The sequence below is a fragment of the Heptranchias perlo genome, chromosome 11, assembly GCF_035084215.1.
Source record: "Heptranchias perlo isolate sHepPer1 chromosome 11, sHepPer1.hap1, whole genome shotgun sequence".
In the NCBI taxonomy this organism is placed as follows: domain Eukaryota; kingdom Metazoa; phylum Chordata; class Chondrichthyes; order Hexanchiformes; family Hexanchidae; genus Heptranchias; species Heptranchias perlo.
Genome location: NC_090335.1, coordinates 7,733,104 through 7,752,413, shown reverse-complemented (window position 1 = coordinate 7,752,413; position 19,310 = coordinate 7,733,104). Strand labels below are relative to the sequence as shown.

At 48.7% G+C, this 19,310-nt stretch overlaps 4 non-coding genes across 4 annotated transcripts; all 4 read right to left on the bottom strand.

Moving 5' to 3' along the window:
* Positions 1-10,792: 10,792 nt before the first annotated feature.
* trnar-ccu (transfer RNA arginine (anticodon CCU)) lies at positions 10,793-10,865 on the bottom strand. The gene has a single exon. It is a non-coding gene; the product is annotated as a tRNA-Arg (tRNA).
* A 380-nt stretch (positions 10,866-11,245) lies between these two features.
* On the bottom strand, positions 11,246-11,318 carry trnar-ccu (transfer RNA arginine (anticodon CCU)). Its single transcript has one exon. It is a non-coding gene; the product is annotated as a tRNA-Arg (tRNA).
* Positions 11,319-18,114: 6,796 nt separating this feature from the next.
* Positions 18,115-18,187, bottom strand: trnar-ccu (transfer RNA arginine (anticodon CCU)). The gene has a single exon. It is a non-coding gene; the product is annotated as a tRNA-Arg (tRNA).
* Positions 18,188-18,542: 355 nt separating this feature from the next.
* Positions 18,543-18,615, bottom strand: trnar-ccu (transfer RNA arginine (anticodon CCU)). The gene has a single exon. It is a non-coding gene; the product is annotated as a tRNA-Arg (tRNA).
* Positions 18,616-19,310: the final 695 nt, after the last annotated feature.

Here is a 19,310-nt window from a genome sequence, read left to right as displayed (position 1 = left end):
CCCCGATTTAAATCGCTCCACCGTTGGTGGCTGTGCCTTCAGCTGCCTCGGCCCCAAGCTCTGGAATTCCCTCCCTAAACCTCTCTGCCTCTCCACCTCTCTCTCCTCCTTTAAGACGCTCCTTAAAACCTACCACTCTGATCAAGCTTTTGATCACCTGTTCTAATATCTCCTTTTGTGGCTCAGTGTCTATTTTTGTCCAATTCCACTCCTGTGAAGTGCTTTGGGACATTTTACTACAGTAAGGATGCGATATAAATACAAGGTGTTTTTGTTGTTGACGTTGGAGCAGGTAATAACTCTGACGGTATCCAGCCTGCTGACCCACTGCCCAGTACATCCCAGACTCTGTTTACCTTCGCAGCAAGGGCTCTCCTCTCCACCACCTTTGTATCACTGAAACTGATCATGTGAAGATGGGTTTATGGAAGAGTAGCTCAGACATAATGGCCAATACCTCAGACTGGGCAGAAATCCTGCTGGATCTCAGCAACTCCCTGGATAAGACAGGCAGCTCCTGGAAGGACGTACGTATTCCTTGCAGTTTTATGAAAAAGAGCTGCCTGTCATAATTTAGGCTGTGCGTCTGGCAGAAAAAGATTGTCACCAGCGCACAGCACTTTGGATGAACTTCCATGTGCAGCACCTGAAGGTGGAAAGTTCCAAGCTGGGTGTGGCTGCACGTGAGTCTCAGAACCAGAGCAGAGACCCAGTGTCTCCTCCTGAGTTTCCACTGAATCTTGGTGACAAATTCAGGGGGGAGGGATCAAAGTGAGAAACTGGAATCAAAAGATAGTGGTCACCTGTTGGTTTATGACCAATGCACTTCTCCCAATTGATTGTTGTGAAGGATGCAAATACAAATATACAACATCTTTGAAGGTGGCAGGACAAGTGGATAAGGCTGTTAAAAAAACATAGGGGATCCTTGGCTTTATAAATAGAGGCATAGAGTAGAAAAGCAAGGAATTGATGCTAAATCTTTATAAATTACTGGTTAGGTCTCAGCTGGAGTATTGTGTTCAGTTCTGGGCACCACACTTCAGGAAGGATGTCAAGGCCTTCGAGAGGGTGCAGAGGAGATTTACTGGAATGGTACCAGGGATGAGGGACTTCAGTTATGGGGAGAGACTGGAGAAGCTGGGATTGTTCTCCTTAGAACAGAGAAGTTTATAGGGAGATTTAATCGAGGTGGTCAAAATAATGAAGGATTTTGATCGAGTGGATCGGGAGAAATTATTTCCACTGGCAGGAGGGTCGGTAACCAGAGGACACAGAGTTAAGATAATTGGCAAAATCTCCAGGGGGGAAATGAGGATAATTTTTTTACTAAGTGAGTTGTTGTGATCTGGAATGCACGGCCTGAAAGGGCGGTGGAAGCAGATTCAATAGTAACTTTCAAAAGGGAATTGGATAAATACTTGAAAAGGAGAAATTTGCAGGGCCACAGGGAACGAGCAGGGGAGTGGGACTAATTGGAGAGCTCTTTCAAAGAGCCGGCACAGGCACGATGGGCTGAATGGCCTCCTCCTGTGCTGTATGATTCTATGACACGGCAGAGTTCACCTGCTTACACTCACACACCCTCCGCAAGGCAATGGGATCCCTCACCGTTCGGAGTACATCATCGGAGGTTGAGGAATCTCTCATGGTCTCCTCTCTGGGTTCTGGGCCAGACAGAGAGCAGCAGCCTGGGCCCCCCCAAATCACCCCGTCCTTTGGGCAGTGTGACTCAAGCATCAGTCACGGGGGATAAATCCATGCTTGACGCAAAGCCCGGAGACAGGGAAAGGGACCGTTCCCTTCACCACCACCACAGCCCAACCCAGCCAAGGGGGGAAATCTATTTACATCCGCGACCAGGTCAAGCACATCCTGGGAGAGGTGAACCAGGGCCAAGGTAGGAACATCTTGACTTCAACACTTTTAAGTCTATAGACTCAACCACTCTGGGTTCATAGTCTCAAAACCCTAAATGCAGAGATGTCAACACTTTAAGAGCACGAAGGACGATTTACCAAGGAAACAGACAAATCGTTAATTTCTCACGAAGGAACCCCCTGGGGTTTACCACTCAGTCTACGAGTGAATTTTTTAATATTCATTCATGGGATGTGGGCGTCGCTGGCGAGGCCGGCATTTATTGCCCATCCCTAATTGCCCTTGAGAAGGTGGTGGTGAGCCACCTTCTTGAACCGCTGCAGTCCGTGTGGTGAAGGTTCTCCCACAGTGCTGTCAGGTAGAGAGTTCCTGGATTTTGACCCAGCAACGATGAAGGAACGGCGATATATTTCCAAGTCGGGACGGTGTGTGACTTGGAGGGGAACGTGCAGGTGGTGTTGTTCCCATGTGCCTGCTGCAATTGCCCTTCTAAGTGGTAGAGGTCGCGGGCTTAGGAGGTGCTGTCGAGTAAGCCTTGGCGAATTGCTGCAGTGCATCCTGTAGATGGTACACACTGCGGCCACGGTGCGCCAGTGGTGGAGGGGGTGAATGTTTAGGGTGGTGGATGGGGTGCCAATCAAGCGGGCTGCTTTATCTTGGATGGTGTCGAGCTTTTTGAGTGTTGTTGGAGCTGCACTCATCCAGGCAAGTGGTGAGTATTCCATCACACTCCTGACTTGTGCCTTGTAGATGGTGGAAAGGCTTTGGGGAGTCAGGAGGTGAGTCACTTGCCACAGAATACCCAGCCTCTGACCTGCTCTTGTAGCCACAGTATTTATGTGGCTGGTCCAGTTAAGTTTCTGGTCAATGGTGACCCCCAGGATGTTGATGGTGGGGGACTTGGCAATGGTAATGCTGTTGAATGTCAAGGGGAGGTGGTTCGACTCTCTCTTGTTGGAGATGGTCATTGCCTGGCACTTGTCTGGTGTGAATTTCCTATTTTATTTGTTACTTATCAGCCCAAGCCTGGATGTTGTCCAGGTCTTGCTGCATGCAGGCTCGGACTACTTCATTATCTGAGGGTTGTGAATGGAACTGAACACTGTGCAATCATCAGCGAACATCCCCATTTCTGACCTTATGATGGAGGGAAGGTCATTGATGAAGCAGCTGAAGATGGTTGGGCCTAGGACACTGCCCTGAGGAACTCCTGCAGCAATGTCCTGTGACTGAGATGATTGGCCTCCAACAACCACTACCATCTTCCTTTGTGCTTGGTATGACTCCAGCCACTGGAGAGTTTTCCCCCTGATTCCCATTGACTTCAATTTTACTAGGGCTCCTTGGTGCCACACTCGGCAAATGCTGCCCTGATGTCAAGGGCAGTCACTCTCACCTCACCTCTGGAATTCAGCTCTTTTGTCCGTGTTTGGACCAAGTCTGTAATGAGGTCTAGAGCCGAGTGGTCCTGGCGGAACCCAAACTGAGCATCAGTGAGCAGGTTATTGGTGAGTAAGTGCTGCTTGATAGCACTGTCGACGACACCTTCCATCACTTTGCTGATGATTGAGAGTAGACTGATGGAGCGGTAATTGGCCGGATTGGATTTGTCCTGCTTTTTGTGGACAGGACATACCTGGGCAATTTTCCACATTGTCGGGTAGATGCCAGTGTTGTAGCTGTACTGGAACAGTTTGGCTAGAGGCACAGCTAGTTCTGGAGCACAAGTCTTCAGCACTACAGCCGGGATGTTGTCGGGTCCAATAACCTTTGCTGTATCCAGTGCACTCAGCCGTTTCTTGATATCACTTGGAGTGAATCGAATTGGCTGAAGACTGGCTTCTGTGATGGTGGGGATATTGGGAGGAGGCCGAGATGGATCATCCACTCAGCATTTCTGGCTGAAGATGGTTGCAAACCCTTCAGCCTTGTCTTTTGCATTCAAGTGCTGAACTCCGCCATCAATGAGGATGGGGATGTTCACAGAGCCTCCTCCTCCCATTAGTTGTTTAATTGTCCACCACCATTCACGACAGGATGTGACAGGTCTGCAGAGCTTTAGATCTGATCCATTGGTTGTGGGGGAAACGCTTAACTCTGTCTATAGCATGTTGCTGCTGCTGTTTAGCATGCATGTCGTCCTGAGTTGTAGCTTCACCAGGTTGGCACCTCATTTTTAGGTACGCCTGGTGCTGCTCCTGGCATGCTCTTCTACACTCCTCATTGAACCAGGGTTGATCCCCTGGTTTGTTAGTAATGGTAGAGTGAGGAATATGCCAGGCCATGAGGTTACAGATTGTGCTGGAATACAATTCTGCTGCTGCTGATGGCCCACAGCGCCTCATGGATGCCCAGTTTTGAGCTGCTAGATCTGTTCTGAATCTATCCCATTTAGCACGGTGTAAGTGTCACACAACACGTTGGATGGTGCCCTCAGTGCGAGGACGGGACTTCGTCTGCACGAGGACTGTGCGGTGGTCGTGGACAGATGCATTTGGGACAGGTAGATTGGTGAGGACGAGGTCAAGTCAGTTTTTCCCCTCGTTTTGGTTCGCTCACCACCTGTCGCAGGCCCAGTGTGGCAGCTGTGTCCTTCAGGACCCGGCCAGCAGTGGTGCTACCGAGCCACCCTTGGTGATGGACATTAAAGTCCCTCCACCCAGAGTACATTCTGTGCCCTTGCTGCTTCTCAATATGGAGGAGGACTGATTCATCAGCTGAGGGAGGACGATAGGTGGTAATCACCACAGCAGGAGGTTCCCTTGCCCCTGTTTGACCTGATGCCATAAGATTTCAGGGGAATTCGGAGTCAATCTTCTGGACTCCCAGGGCCACTCCCTCCTGATTGTATATCACTGCATCGCTCCCTCTGGTCGATCTGTCCTGCCGGTGGAACAGGGCGTACCCAGGGATGGTGATGGAAGAGTCTGGGATGTTGCCTGAAAGGTATGATTCTGTGACCAGTTTGTGGGACAGCTGTCACCAATTTTGGTACAAGCCCCCCGCTGTTCAGTGAGGAGGAACTTTGCAGGGTCGACTGGGCTTGGTTTGCTTTTGTTGTGTCTCAGTGCCGAGTAGTCCGTTCAGTTTTATTCTTATTTCAACTTTTTTTTAAAAAGTGAGATTTTACAACTGAGTGGCTTGTTCGGCCATTTCAGAATCAACCACGTTGCTGTGGATCTGGAGTCACATATAGGCCAGGTAAGGACAGCAGGTTTCCTTGGGTTTTTACGACAATCCAGTAGTTTCATAGCCACCATTACGAATACTTTAATACCAGATTTTATTTAATTGATTGAATTTAAATACCCCAGCTGCCGTGGTGGGATTTAAACTCATACCTCCAGATTATTCATCTAGGTTCTATGGACGACTGGTACCAGTAACACAACCACCATGCTACCATAACCGTTAGTACAAGAATGCTGGCAACGTTTGCCCCACCGAACTGCCTTCCATCACCCAGTTCCTATTGAACATGAGTTCACCTTCCCAACACCCAGTTAGGATGCCCACAAGTTACTGAGTGAATGAATTAACCCTTTCTTGCCATATCGTCACAGAAGTCAGACAAGTCTTGCACTAACAATTGTTTATTAACTTCAAATCATGATTAGCAATACTCAAACATTGAGATGCCAATAATTAGTAGATAGGATTATTAACAAAATGAATAGCAGGCACTTCAGTGATATTACAATAATTCAGCATTAACTGGGTCGCTGCTTATCAAATAGTCGTTGAGATCAGTGCCTGAGATTGATGTAAATTGGTGAAATTAATTTCGGACTAAACGCCTTAGTTAGCTGGCAAGTTAACAGCATTAGATAGCTAGTCTATTGGATAGATGATAGTGTGTGTGCTGGTGGTTAGCAATGTTTCCAGAACTTGTATGAATTGTATTGATCAGCTGCTTGGTTAAACTGGTCGACTTCACTTGGGACAATGGTATTGGCTTGTGGGATGTTGAGGTGATCAGCCTCCTTGTGTTGAGGTGTTCTCCGTTCCTCATGGATCCTCTGTCCTTTGGGCAAATCCACCTTACGCAGTGATAGCAGTATCCGGACTAGGTGGAGAAGAGAGAGGAGTGAGGGAGGTGAGAGAAGGTGAAAGTGGAGAACAGAAACTGAAGTTGATGAGAGAGAGAGAGAGATGAATGGAAGGGAGAGAGTGAAACAGACGGCAAGGAGGTTAAAGAGAGACACAGAAGAAGAGAGGAAGATACGCAAAGTGAGGGGGGAGAACGATGAAACTGGAGAAAATGAGGCAAAGATGGAGGAGAGGGAGAGAGCAAGAAACAGAAATGGAGGAAGAGAGAAAAATGAATGTGAGGGAGATGAGGGGGTGATGGAAGTGAAGGTGAGGGTCCAGCATTGAGGAGAGAGATATGAAAGGAGTGAGAGCGAAATAGAAGAAAAGGAGAGAGCAATAATAAGTGGAGGAGGAGAAAGAGAAATAGAAGTGAAAAAGAAAGTGAGAAACAGAATTGGAGGAGGAGAGAGAAAAACAGAAGTGAAGGAGGAGAAAATAAAAAAGAGAATGGTGGAGAGAGAAACATAAGTGACGGAGGAAAAAGTGAGAAACAGAATGGGGCAGGAAAGAGAGAAAGTGAGAAATAGAATGTTGGAGGAGAAGAAAGTGGGAAATAGAAGTGGAAGAGGAGAAAGAGAAAGGGAAATGGGAGAGAAGAGGGAAACATAATGGTTGAGGAGAAGAAGGTGGGAACAGCTGTGGAGAAGATGGTGAGAAACAAGTGGAGAAGAGAGAGAAACAAAGCAGTGAAGCAGAGTGAGACTTTACTACACCCAATATCCTCAGCTAGAGGAGGGAGAAAGACTGAGGGGGAGTTGGTGGGATGACATCACTTGCCAGAAATATCGACAGTCCTGCCTGACATGCCCCCGTGCCTGGATCGTGCATTGTCAGGGTGACATCCTGGTGGAGAGAGGAACATAGGAACAGGAGGAGGCCATTCAGCCCCTCGAGCCTACTCCGGCATTCAATTAGATCTTGGATGATCTGCATCTTAACTCCATCTGCCCGCCTTAGTTCCCTAACCCTCAATACCCTCACCCAACAAAAATCGATCAATCTCAGTTTTGAAATTTTCAATTGACCCTCAGCCTGAACAGCTTTTTTGGGGGAGTGAGTTCCAGATTTCCACCACCCTTTGTGTGAAGGCGGGATCAGCGATCGGGAGTGGGAGGGGGACAGAGATCGGGAGAGGGAGGGGGACAGCGATCGGGAGAGGGAGGTGGACTGAGAACCGGGGTGAGGGGGGTCGAGTAGGGGAGCGGGCGGCGGTGGTTGTACTTTGGTGCCCAGACGACCCCTCCTGCAGCTCCTGGATCCACATTGAGGTAAATATATTTAAAAATTGACCATTTTGATGGTGGCCCTTTAAGGACCCCTGGTTAGGCCGCACTTAGACCAGATTTTCCTGAATCCTGCCGGTAGGAACAGTACGAATGGGGGGGATGGTTCAGATGGGGAGAGTTCAGACTGTGTTTCCGACGTGTTCCCTCACATCTTAACTTGGCTAAATTCAGGCACGGGAAGTTTGCCTGCCCCAGAGGAAAGAGAGGCGGGAGAGGGGGGCTGGTCGGGCCAGACCAAAATCTAACCCACAGATTTCATGCCACAGCCTGAAAGCTGTGAGAATGACATAGAAATTACAACACAGAAACAGGGCGTTGGCCTCAACCAGTCGGTGCTGGTCTTGATCCCCCACACGAACAGTATCCTAATCCCATGTGTCCACCCTATCCCTTCGTTCCCTTTTCCATCAATGACCTGTCTAACCTGTTCTTAAATGTTGACACCATCCCTGCTGCAATCACTGTCTCCAGTAGTGTATCCACCATAACCCACAGCCTCACAGCCCTCTGTGCAAAAACCTTTCTACTGCTCTCTGTCCTCAATCTCTTCCATTTAATCCTGTATCTAGATTCACCATTACCTCTTGCCTTAAACCCGCTATTCCATGAACTTTTTCTGTAACCTTATCTACTTGAGGTGCTGCTTTTAATGTCTTGTGCAGTTGAAGCAGATATTGCTGGCACCTTTTGTATTGGGTTATTTTAAAAGCTGTTTTCCTGACCCAGGATGCAGTGATCAACCTGAAGTCTGTCCAAGAACTCGCCAAAGACCTGGGCTTTGAATGGACCATTGTGGCTTCCGAGCTGGGATTCACAAGGGCAGAGATCGGCCATTTTCACACGGCCTCTGTTCAGAAAAAGGTGCAAGCAAAGAAAATGTTAGAGAGCTGGTATGTCGAAAGCTCCATCACTAAAAATGAATAGTCTTAAGGAGTGGGATCTCACTAATGTTTCTGTGCTAGCATTTAATGCAATGACCCTCTCACCGTTCTGATATTGTCCGCAGCTCTCCAAACCGGCAGACAATGGGCCGTCTCCCAATGTACATGGTGACTGGGTGAGGTGCTGAGTGCGTCGTGACAGGCATGGAGGAGAAACACTTGCATTTATATAGCACCTTTCATGGCCTCGAGACATCCCACAGCACTTCAGTGAAGTACGTTTCAAGTGTAGTCACTTCAAAGTGAAGTTGTAACGACACCAAATAAGGGGGTAGAGTTAATACTGAGGAGGATGGGAGAAAATACAAGAAGACATCAATAAACTTGCAGAATGGGCGTGTAATTGGCAAATGAATTTCCATATACATTAAGTGTGAGGTGGTACATTTTGGGAGGAAGAATAAAGAGGCCACCTACTCCTTGGAAAATCAGAGTCTAAATGGGGTCGAGGAGCAGAGGGATCTGGGGGTACAGATACACAAATCAGTAAAAGTAGCAACACAGGTTAATAAGGCCATAAAAAAGGCAAATCAAGCACTAGGGTTCATTTCTAGAGGGATAGAATTGAAAAGCTGAGAAGTTATGTTGAACTTGTATCGAACCTTAGTTAGACCACACTTGGAGTACTGAGAACAGTCCTGGTCTCCATATTATATAAAGGATATCTTGAGAATAGACTGATGGGGCAGTAATTGGCCGGATTGGATTTGTCCTGCTTTTTGTGGACAGGACATACCTGGGCAATTTTCCACATTGTCAGGTAGATGCCAGTGATGCAGCTAATTACATTCGATGTAATTCTATGTAATGTAGGAAATGTGGCAGCTAATTTACACACAGCAAGATCCCACAAACAGCAATGAGAGAAATAAACAGGTGATCTGTTTTTTTTGGGATTTTGGTTGAGGGATCAATATTGTCCCGGACACTGGGGAGAACTCCCCTGCTCTTCTTCGAAATAGTTCCATGGGTTCTTTTACATCCACCTGAGAGGGCAGACGGGGCATCAGTTTAACATCTCATCCAAAAGGCAGCACCTTCGACAATGCAGCACTCCCCCAGCATTGCACTGGAGTGTCAGCCTGAAGTGGGACTTGAACCTACAACCTTCTGACTCAATCTTTGAGCCAAGGCTGATACATGAAGGTTGGTCTGATCGGTGCTCCCAGAGACTTGAGCATATAATCTGGGCTGACACTTTACTAAAGTGCTGAGGGAGAGCTGTGCTGTATTTCAGGTCAGGTGTTTTGCAAAAATCACATGATATTATTTTGGAGTTCTCCCCAGTGTCCTGGGGCCGATATTCAACCTTCAACCAACATCACTAAAACAGATTATATGATCATTATCTCATTGCTGTTCGTGGGATCTTGCTGTCTGTGAATTGTCTGCTGCGTTTCCTACATTACAACAGTGACTACACTTCAAAATTACTTCATTGGTCTAAAAAAGCGTTTTGGGACGTCCTGAGGTCATGAAAGGTGCGATATAAATGCAAGTTCTTTTAAAAGACATTTTAAAGTCCTGTTTCCAGGACCAAGACGGAGATTACGTTGTAGAAGAGGAAGCTATCCCATAATATAAATCAGGGTCCATGTGATCTCCTGGACTAGTTTTGATCACCTAAAGGGGTCAGAGAGGAATTTACAGATTTTATTTCTCTAATTGTCCTCCATTTTTAATCTATTTTTTTCACCTCTCCCAGGGGATTACACGGCTCTGGGTGGGTGGGGAGTATCTGTATCGAGATGCATCGGGCAACACAACTTTATGGGACAGGCTAGATAGACCAGTTGGTCTTTTCCTGTCTGTCACTTTCATTTGCTCGAGTGATTCCCAAACTCATTGCCTTCCCCATTAGGCCATTGGGTCACAGCTACTACCACAGCCTTTGTGCAATTGGTCATTGCTCTACGCTCTCATAACATTCTACCTGTTCTTGTCGCCACTCACTTTGTTTTTATCAATAAATATATCTGCCAATTCCACACACTTCAGCAATGATTGGCAGCAGTTGTGAACACTTTTGATTTCCTCAAACAGTCCTGGCAAGTGTAGACGAGAGTTCCGGTCCCTGAATGGTGGGTTGACATCCGGTGGGGTACTCGTGTCTGATGGGAGCAGAGTAACGACCCCCCCCATCATATCTATCTGGTGGTCCTGGTAAGGAGTTGCGAGTCAGGGTAACAACTGTTCATGTTAGAATGGACTCTGACACGGGAAATACCCAGAGCATGACGGGCTGGATGGAAAGCAGTGCAAGAAATGGGTTTCCTCTTGTACTGTTAGGCATGGAAGAGGAGGAGAAGAAGAAGACAGTGTTTGGAAAAATGAGGAAAGGAGGTAAAGGGACATTATTTGCCTGGAAAGTGCAGGTGACATTGTTCCCTGAGTATTGGGATGGCGCACAGCTTGGGAGAAGCATCGCATTGGTTTGTTCCACTGGAAAGCAAGTGACAGAGTGAGAAGGGTGCTGGACAGGGACTCCCTGGATTGGTTGGTAAGTTAAAAGAAAAGCTCCCTGACTGTCACGGAATGGAGCAATGTTCAGAGAAGGTGTTTTGGCTTTTGCTTCAGAGCCAAAAACTGCTTCACCCCAGATGGGACTTGAACCCACAATCCCTGGCTTAGGAGGCCAGTGCCTTATCCATTAGGCCACTGGGGTTGTGTGTAACAAGAGCTTGGTGGTTGCAACTTGCCCCTTTGTCTCTATCTATTCACTGCCAAATTTGATGCCTTTTTATGGGCCGTCCCATTCTTTTCACACACAATCACATTGTATCAGTTCCAAAGATCCCAGCAATGATGTGACAGGATCTGACTTGCTTTTGTGCGTCAGCAATTGGTACAGTTGAGCGCTGGGCAAAAAGTTGATTTTATGTGAAAAGCAAGTGGCTTTGTCGCTGTTTCTTTGCCCCTTCTGGGAATAAGTTTCATCCATTGACTGGACACCTCCTTGTGATTCAGCTCTTTGATCTCTTTGCATTTCAGCAATGAGGACAAAGAGCTGGTTTTCATAGAATGAAGTTGGCTTAAAATTAACCTCACCCCAGATGGGACTTGAACCCACAATCCCTGGCTTAGGAGGTCAGTGCCTTATCCATTAGGCCACTGGGGCTGCACACTATTGGTGTTTGGTGCTTGTGACCTGCTCCTTTGTCTCTATGGATTCACTTCCAAACTTGAGGCCTTTTTATTCACAATCACATTGTGTCAATTCCAAAGATCCCAGCAATGATGTGACAGGATCTGATTTGCTCTTGTGTGTTGGTCATTGGAGTATTTTGAATTGGAGCAATGTGATTTGCCCCATGGCTCTCGGACTAAATATGATGATTAGTGAAGAGGAGGGCCCCACTATTACAAATCTTCCAATCAAATTAAAATGTCTACAACTAAAAATAAAATTAACCAATGATCTGGTTCCTTTCGTTAGTGACACAGTTGCTGTCCTGCGTTGCCCACGAAGGCTTCAAGTGTATTGGTGGAGCCCACGCGACCCCTCTCCAAGGTCACCCGGGTGTGTTGAAGGCCGTGGAACAGCGGCCAGCAGTCAGAACAATCCTCCATGTGGATGCTTCCAGTGGATGGTGGTTTTAGCCTGGCCCAGGAACATCCCCACCAGGGGTTCATCTGATCCGCTCACCCCCCGCCTCTCTCCCCCACCCTGTGCACTGGGTGCCCGAAGACAAGGACTTCAAGGTAACTGAAACTTGAGGCGTGGCCCCTTTAAATAGTGGAACAGGGGTTGCAGCCTCCGGTACTCTAAGTAATGATAATGTATATCTTCATCCAACCCACAAAATGGACAAGTGGCCGGGTATCTGTGAAATGGCCGAGGAGAATGTTCATGCAACCCTCTCCACCCCAGGTCTCCAATGGAGCAGAGAAGGAACCCCAAATACAGGGCTTTCCTGAGAGGACACTCGCCTCTGCCGGTGAGCAGGATATTACCCGAGGGCATGTCGGGACGGAAGGCGAGGGAGAGTATGCAGCAGTGACCTGTTCAGGAAATCCCTCCACTCAGAGCAGAATGGGGCCAAGGGAATCTCCGAGAGATGCCTCAATTTGGAAGGCCGATGTTTCCAAGGGAGGCTTTGGAGCCTCACACCAATGAGCAGCTCCGTCCGAATATGGGTGAAATTCACCGGAATCGCTCCATATGGCTGAGCCTCCTCGACACACTCAACTGAGTCAGGGTCAATTGTGGATTTTATCCCCTCGATGGATTTGGCTACAGGCCAGATGTAATTGTCAGCTCATCGGCTGCTGAAATCTTCATCCATGGCCTCCTCACGTCTAATCTTGACTATTCCATTGCTCCCCTGGCCGGCCTCCCATCTTCCACCCTCCGTAAACTTTAGCTCATCCAAAACTCTGCTGACCGTATCCTAACTCACATCAAGTCCCGTTCTCCCATCACCCCCGTGCGCACTGACCTCCATTGGCTCCCATTCCGGCATCGACTCAATTTTAAAATTCTCATCCTTGTGTACAAATCCCTCCATGACCTCGCCCCTCCCTCTCTCTGCAACCTGTAACCTCCTACCACCCTCTGAGATCTCTGAGCTCCTCCAATCCCTGCCTCTTTCACATCCCCGATTTTAATCGCTCCACCGTTGGTGGCTGTGCCTTCAGCTGCCTCGGCCCCAAGCTCTGGAATTCCCACCCTAAACCTCTCTGCCTCTCCACCTCTCTCTCCTCCTTTAAGACGCTTCTTAAAACCTACCACTTTGATCAAGCTTATGATCACCTGTTCTAATATCTCCTTTTGTGGCTCGGTGTCAATTTTTGTCCAATTACTCTCCTGTGATTTACCAGAATGGTACCAGGGATGAGGGACTTCAGTTATGTGGAGAGACTGGAGAAGCTGGGATTGTTCTCCTTAGAACAGAGAAGTTTAAAGGGAGATTTAATCGAGGTGTTCAAAATGATGAAGGATTTTGATCGAGTGGATAGGGAGAAATTATTTCCGCTGGCAGGAGGGTCGGTAACCAGAGGACACAGAGTGAAGATAATTGGCAAAATCTCCGGGGGGGAAATGAGGAGAATTTTTTTTCCCAGTGAGTTGTTGTGATCTGGAATGCACGGCCTGAATGGACGGTGGAAGCAGATTCAATGGTAACTTTCAAAAGGGAATTGGACTTCTACTTGAAAAGGAGAAATTTGCCAGGCAACGGGGAACGAGCAGGGGAGTGGGACTAATTGGAGGGCTCTTGCAAAGAGCAGGCACATACTCGATGGGCCAAATGGCCTCCTCCTGCTCTGTCCAGGGAAGGTTATGCCTTACAAATTTGATTGAATTATTTGAGGAAGTGACAAGGAGGATTGATGAGGGGAGTGCAGTGGATGTTGTCTCCATGGATTTTAGTTCGTCATTTGACAAGGTCCCACCTGGCAGACTGGTCAGAAAGGTAAAAGCCCATGGGATACAGGGAAAGGTGGCGAATTGGATCCAAAATTGGCTCAGTAACAGGAAACAAAGGGTAAATGTCGATGGATGTCTTTGTGAATGGAAATCCGTTTCCAGTGTTGTGCCACAGGGCTCAGTGTTGGGTCTCTTGCTGTTTGTGGTATATATTAATGATTTGAACTTGAATGTAGGGGGCACGATTGGCAAATTTGCAGACGGCCCAAAAATTGGCCGTGTCGTTGATGGTGAAGAGGATAGCTGTAGACTCCAAGAAGATATCAATGGGTTGGTGGAGTGGGCGGAAAAGTGGCAAACGCAACCAGCACGGAGTGCGGCAGGCACAGAGTGAGACAGCTGAGAGTTTGGTGAGTGTGGGAGTTCGGTGAAGTGGGGGAAGGAGGTGCTGCTTTGCCTTGCTTTTCCTAACATTTTCTGCAGAGCGGCGGCGGACCTGAGCAGCAGAAGACTTAGAGTGGGGAATAAAATCAGCAGCAGACCTGCAACAAGAGACAACTACTGTGCGACGTCACAGGTGAGGCAGGAGAGTCCGAGAGGTGAGCACAGTATAAAGGGAGAGACCGAGAGTGGGAGGAGAGTCCGAGATGTGAGCACAGTATAAAAGGAGAGACCAAGAGTGGGAGGAGAGTCTGAGAGGTGAACGTAGTGTAAAAGGAGAGTCCGAGAGGTGAGCCCAGTGTAAAAGGAGAGTCCCAAGAGCGGGAGGAGAGTCTGAGAGGTGAACGCAGTGTAAATCTAAGGCAAGTCATGACAGCAGAGCTCGCACCCGTGATATGCTCCTCCTGCACTATGTGGGAAGTCATGGACACTACCAGTGTCCCTGGTGACCATGTGTGCAGGAAGTGTGTCCAGCTGCAGCTACTGTCTAACCGCATTTCGGAGCTGGAGCTGTGGGTGGATTCACTGTGGAGTATCCGTGATGCTGAGACTATCGTGGATAGCACGTTCAGTGAGGTGGTCACACCACAGGTAAAGATTACGCAGGCAGAAAGGAAATGGGTGACCACCAGGCAGAGTAAAAGGACTGGGCAGGTAGAGCAGGAGTCCCCTGGGGCCATCTCCCTCTCAAACAGATATACCGCTTTGGATACTGTTGGGGGAGATGGCTTATCAGGGGAAAGCAGCAAGAGCCAAGTTTGTGGCACCACGGGTGGCTCTGCTGCACAGGAGGGGAGGAAGAAGAGTGGCAGGGCTCTAGTGATAGGGGATTCAATTGTAAGGGGATCAGATAGGCGTTTCTGTGGCCGCAAACGTGACTCCAGGATGGTATGTTGCCTCCCTGGTGCCAGGGTCAAGGATGTCACGGAGCGGCTGCAGGACATTCTGGAGTGGGAGGGTGAACAGCCAGTAGTCGTGGTCCATATCGGTATGCTTCTTTGCAATAGTCCGTTCTGTTCTGTATGACGATGGCTCCTTCTTTGTCCGCTGGTTTGATGACGTGGAGCACAGTGGAGAGGATCTCCAAGAAGATCGCGCATATCGACACAGACATCAAGTTTTTACAGAGCTGCAAGAAAGCAGACAAGATCCCGAAAGGACTACAGATCACGAACCCACTCAATTCGACGCACAACTCAGATTACGCTGAGAGACTCTGCCGTCGTACCTCTCGCACACTCTGCAACCATCTCGTACACCAACTCTACAGCAGACGCCGCAACCTCGAAACCAAGATAGAGTCCATACTCTCAACCTGTACTCAGGACACAGCAGACCAGCTACGAGACACCGCCAAACAGACGAGGCAACGGAACTACGCTGCCTACATGAAAACCAAGAGCAGGAAGCTTGAGAAACTCGGCATCACCACCAGCATCGACCAAGCCTCCCCCGGTACCACGGTTACAACCACAGGGAGGTCTATCGTCAATTTGTCCGACCACACTCTTCAACCAGACGAAATCGAAGTTCTCAGCCGAGGGCTCAATTTCTGCCCCACCACCAAAATGGACCCAATCGGTCTCGCGGCGGACACAGAGGAATTCATCAGGAGAATGAGGCTCCGGGAATTCTTCCACAAATCCCGATATTTCAGCAGCGAACCCAGTGAGACAATCAACGATCCGGAACAGCAGACAGAGGGATCCGCGGTACAGCAACCGAAGAAGAAAGAGTCAAACTGGACTCCTCCGGAGGGTCACTGCCCTCAGCTTGACATGTATGCTCAAGATGTCAGGAGATGCGTCAATGCCAGATTCATCAGCCGCACTCACAAGACAGTCCAGAATGTCACCCGAGCACAACGCAACGCCATCAACGCTCTCAAGACCAACCGCAACATCGTCATCAAACCAACGGACAAAGGAGGAGCCATCGTCATACAGAACAGAACGGACTATTGCAAAGAAGCAGACCGACAACTGGACAACCAGGAACACTACAGACGGTTACCCGCAGATCCGACCAAAGATCACACCCACCAGCTCAACAAACTGATCAAGACCTTCGATCCAGACCTTCAAAGCATCCGACGCACTCTCATCCCACGTACTCCCCGCGTGGGAGACTTCTACTGCCACCCAAAGATACACAAAGCCAACACACCCGGACGTCCTATCGTATCAGGCAACGGAACCCTGTGTGAGAACCTCTCTGGATACGTCGAGGGCATCCTGAAACCCATCGTACAGGGAACCCCCAGCTTCTGTCGCGACACTACAGACTTCCTACAAAAACTCAGCACCCACGGACCAGTTGAACCAGGAACACTTCTCACCACGATGGACGTCTCAGCACTCGACACCAGTATCCCCCACGATGATGGCATCGCTGCAAGAGCCGCAGTACTCAACACCAACAACAGCCAATCTCCGGACGCCATCCTACAACTCATCCGCTTCATCCTGGATCACAATGTCTTCACCTTCGATAACCAGTTCTTTACCCAAACACACAGAACAGCCATGGAGATCAAATTCGCACCCCAGTACGCCAACATTTTCATGCACAAGTTCGAGCACGACTTCTTCACTGCACAGGACCTCCAACCAACGCTATACACCAGATACATCGACGACATTTTCTTCCTATGGACCCACGGCAAAGAATCACTGAAGAGATTACACGATAACATCAACAAGTTCCATCCCACCATCAAACTCACCATGGACTACTCCTCAGAATCAGCTTCTTTCTTGGACACACGAGTCTCCATCAAAGACGGGCACCTCAGCACCTCACTCTACCGCAAGCCCACGATGCTCCACTTTTCCAGCTTCCACCCTAACCACATCAAAGAGGCCATCCCCTATGGACAGGCCCTGCGAGTACACAGGATCTGCTCAGACGAGGAGGAACGCGATGGACACCTACAGACGCTGAAAGACGCCCTCATAAGAACGGGATATGACGCTCAACTCGTCGATCGACAGTTCCGACGGGCCACAGCGAAAAATCGCATAGACCTCCTCAGAAGACAAACACAGGACGCAACCTACAGAGTACCCTTCATCGTCCAGTACTTCCCCGGAGCGGAGAAACTACGCCATGACGACGAACACCTCGCTAAGGCCATCCCCACGCCTCCACTACTCGACTTCAAACAGCCACCCAACCTCAAACAGACCATCGTTCACAGCAAATTACCCAGCTTTCAGGAGAACAGCATCCACGACACCAAACAACCCTGCCAGGGCAACCTCTGCAAGACATGCCAGATCATCGACACAGATACCACCATCACACGAGAGGACACCACCCACCAGGTACATGGTTCATACTCCTGTGACTTGGCCAATGTTGTCTACCTCATACGTTGCAGGAAAGGATGCCCCAGAGCATGGTACATTGGCGAGACCATGCAGACACTGCGACAACGGATGAACGGACACCGCACAACAATCGCCAGACAGGAGGGTTCCCTCCCAATCGGGGAACACTTCAGCAGTCAAGGACATTCAGCCACCGATCTTCGGGTAAACGTTCTCCAAGGTGGCCTTCGAGACACTCGATAACGCAAAAATATATCTGCCAATTCCACACACTTCAGCAATGATTGGCAGCAGTTGTGAACACTTTTGATTCCCTAAAACAGTCCTGGCAAGTGTAGACGAGAGTTCTGGTCCCTGAATGGTGGGCTGACATCCGGTGGGGTACTCGTGTCTGATGGGAGCAGAGTAACGACCCCCCCCATCATATCGATCTGGTGGTCCTGGTAAGGAGTTGCGAGTCAGGGTAACAACTGTTCATGTTAGAATGGACTCTGACACGGGAAAAACCGAGAGCATGACCGGCTGGATGGAAAGCAGTGCAAGAAATGGGTTTCCTCTTGCACTGTTAGGCATGGAAGAGGAGGAGAAGAAGAAGACAGTGTTCGGCAAAATGAGACAAAGGGACATTGTTTGCCTGGAAAGTGCAGGTGACATTGTTCCCTGAGTGTGTAAGATTGGGACGAGCTTCGTGGGAAACTGGGCGACATGGACATGTTGGGCTGAAGGGCCTGTTTCCATGTTGTATCTTCTATGATTCTATGATTCTCAAAATTCACCCCAGATGGGACTTGAACCCACAATCCCTGGCTTAGGAGGCCAGTGCCTTATCCATTAGGCCACTGGGGCGCTGTGCAAGAGGACCTTGGTGCTTGCAACTTGTCCCTTTGTCCCAGTCTGTCCACTTCAAATTTGATGCCTTTTTATGGGCCATCCCTTTCTTTTCACACACAATCACATTGTATCAGTTCCAAAGATCCCAGCAATGACGTGACAGGATCTGACTTGCTTTTGTGTGTCAGCAATTGGTACAGTTGAGTGTTGGGCAAAATGTCGATTTTATGTGAAAAGCAAGTGGTTTTGTCGATGTTTCCTTGCCCCTCCTCGGAATAAGTTTCACCTCGTGTGATTGAGCTCTTTGATATTCAGCAATGAGGACAAAGAGCTGGTTTTCACAGAATGCAGTTGGTTTAAAAACCAAACTCACCCCAGGTGGGACTTGAACCCACAATCTCTGGCTTAGGAGGCCAGTGCCTTATCCATTAGGCCACTGGGGCTGCACACTATCAGCGTTTGGTGCTTGTGACCTGCTCCTTTGTCTCTATGGATTCACTTCCAAACTTGAGGCCTTTTCATTCACAATCACATTGTGTCAATTCCAAAGATCCCAGCAATGATGTGACAGGATCTGATTTGCTCTTGTGTGTTGGTCATTGGAGTATTTTGAATTGGAGCAATGTGATTTGCCCCATGGCTCTCGGACTGAATATGACGATTAGTGAAGAGGAGGGCCCCACTATTACAAATCGTCCAATCAAATTAAAATGTCTGCAACTAAAAATAAAATTAACCAATGATCTGGTTCCTTTCATTAGTGACACAGTTGCTGTCCTGTGTCGCCCACGAAGGCTTCAAGTGTATTGGTGGAGCCCACGCGATCCCTCTCCAAGGTCACCCGGGTGTGTTGAAGGCCGTGGAACAGCGGCCAGCAGTCAGAACAATCCTGCATGTGGATGCTTCCAGTGGATGGTGGTTTTAGCCTGGCCCAGGAACATCCCCACCAGGGGTTCATCTGATCCGCTCACCCCCCGCCTCTCTCCCCCACCCTGTTCACTGGGTGCCCGAAGACAAGGACTTCAAGGTAACTAAAACTTGAGGTGCGGCCCCTTTAAATAGTGAAACAGGGGTTGCAACCTCCGGTACTGTAAATAAAGATAATGTATATCTTCATCCAACCCACAAAATGGACAAG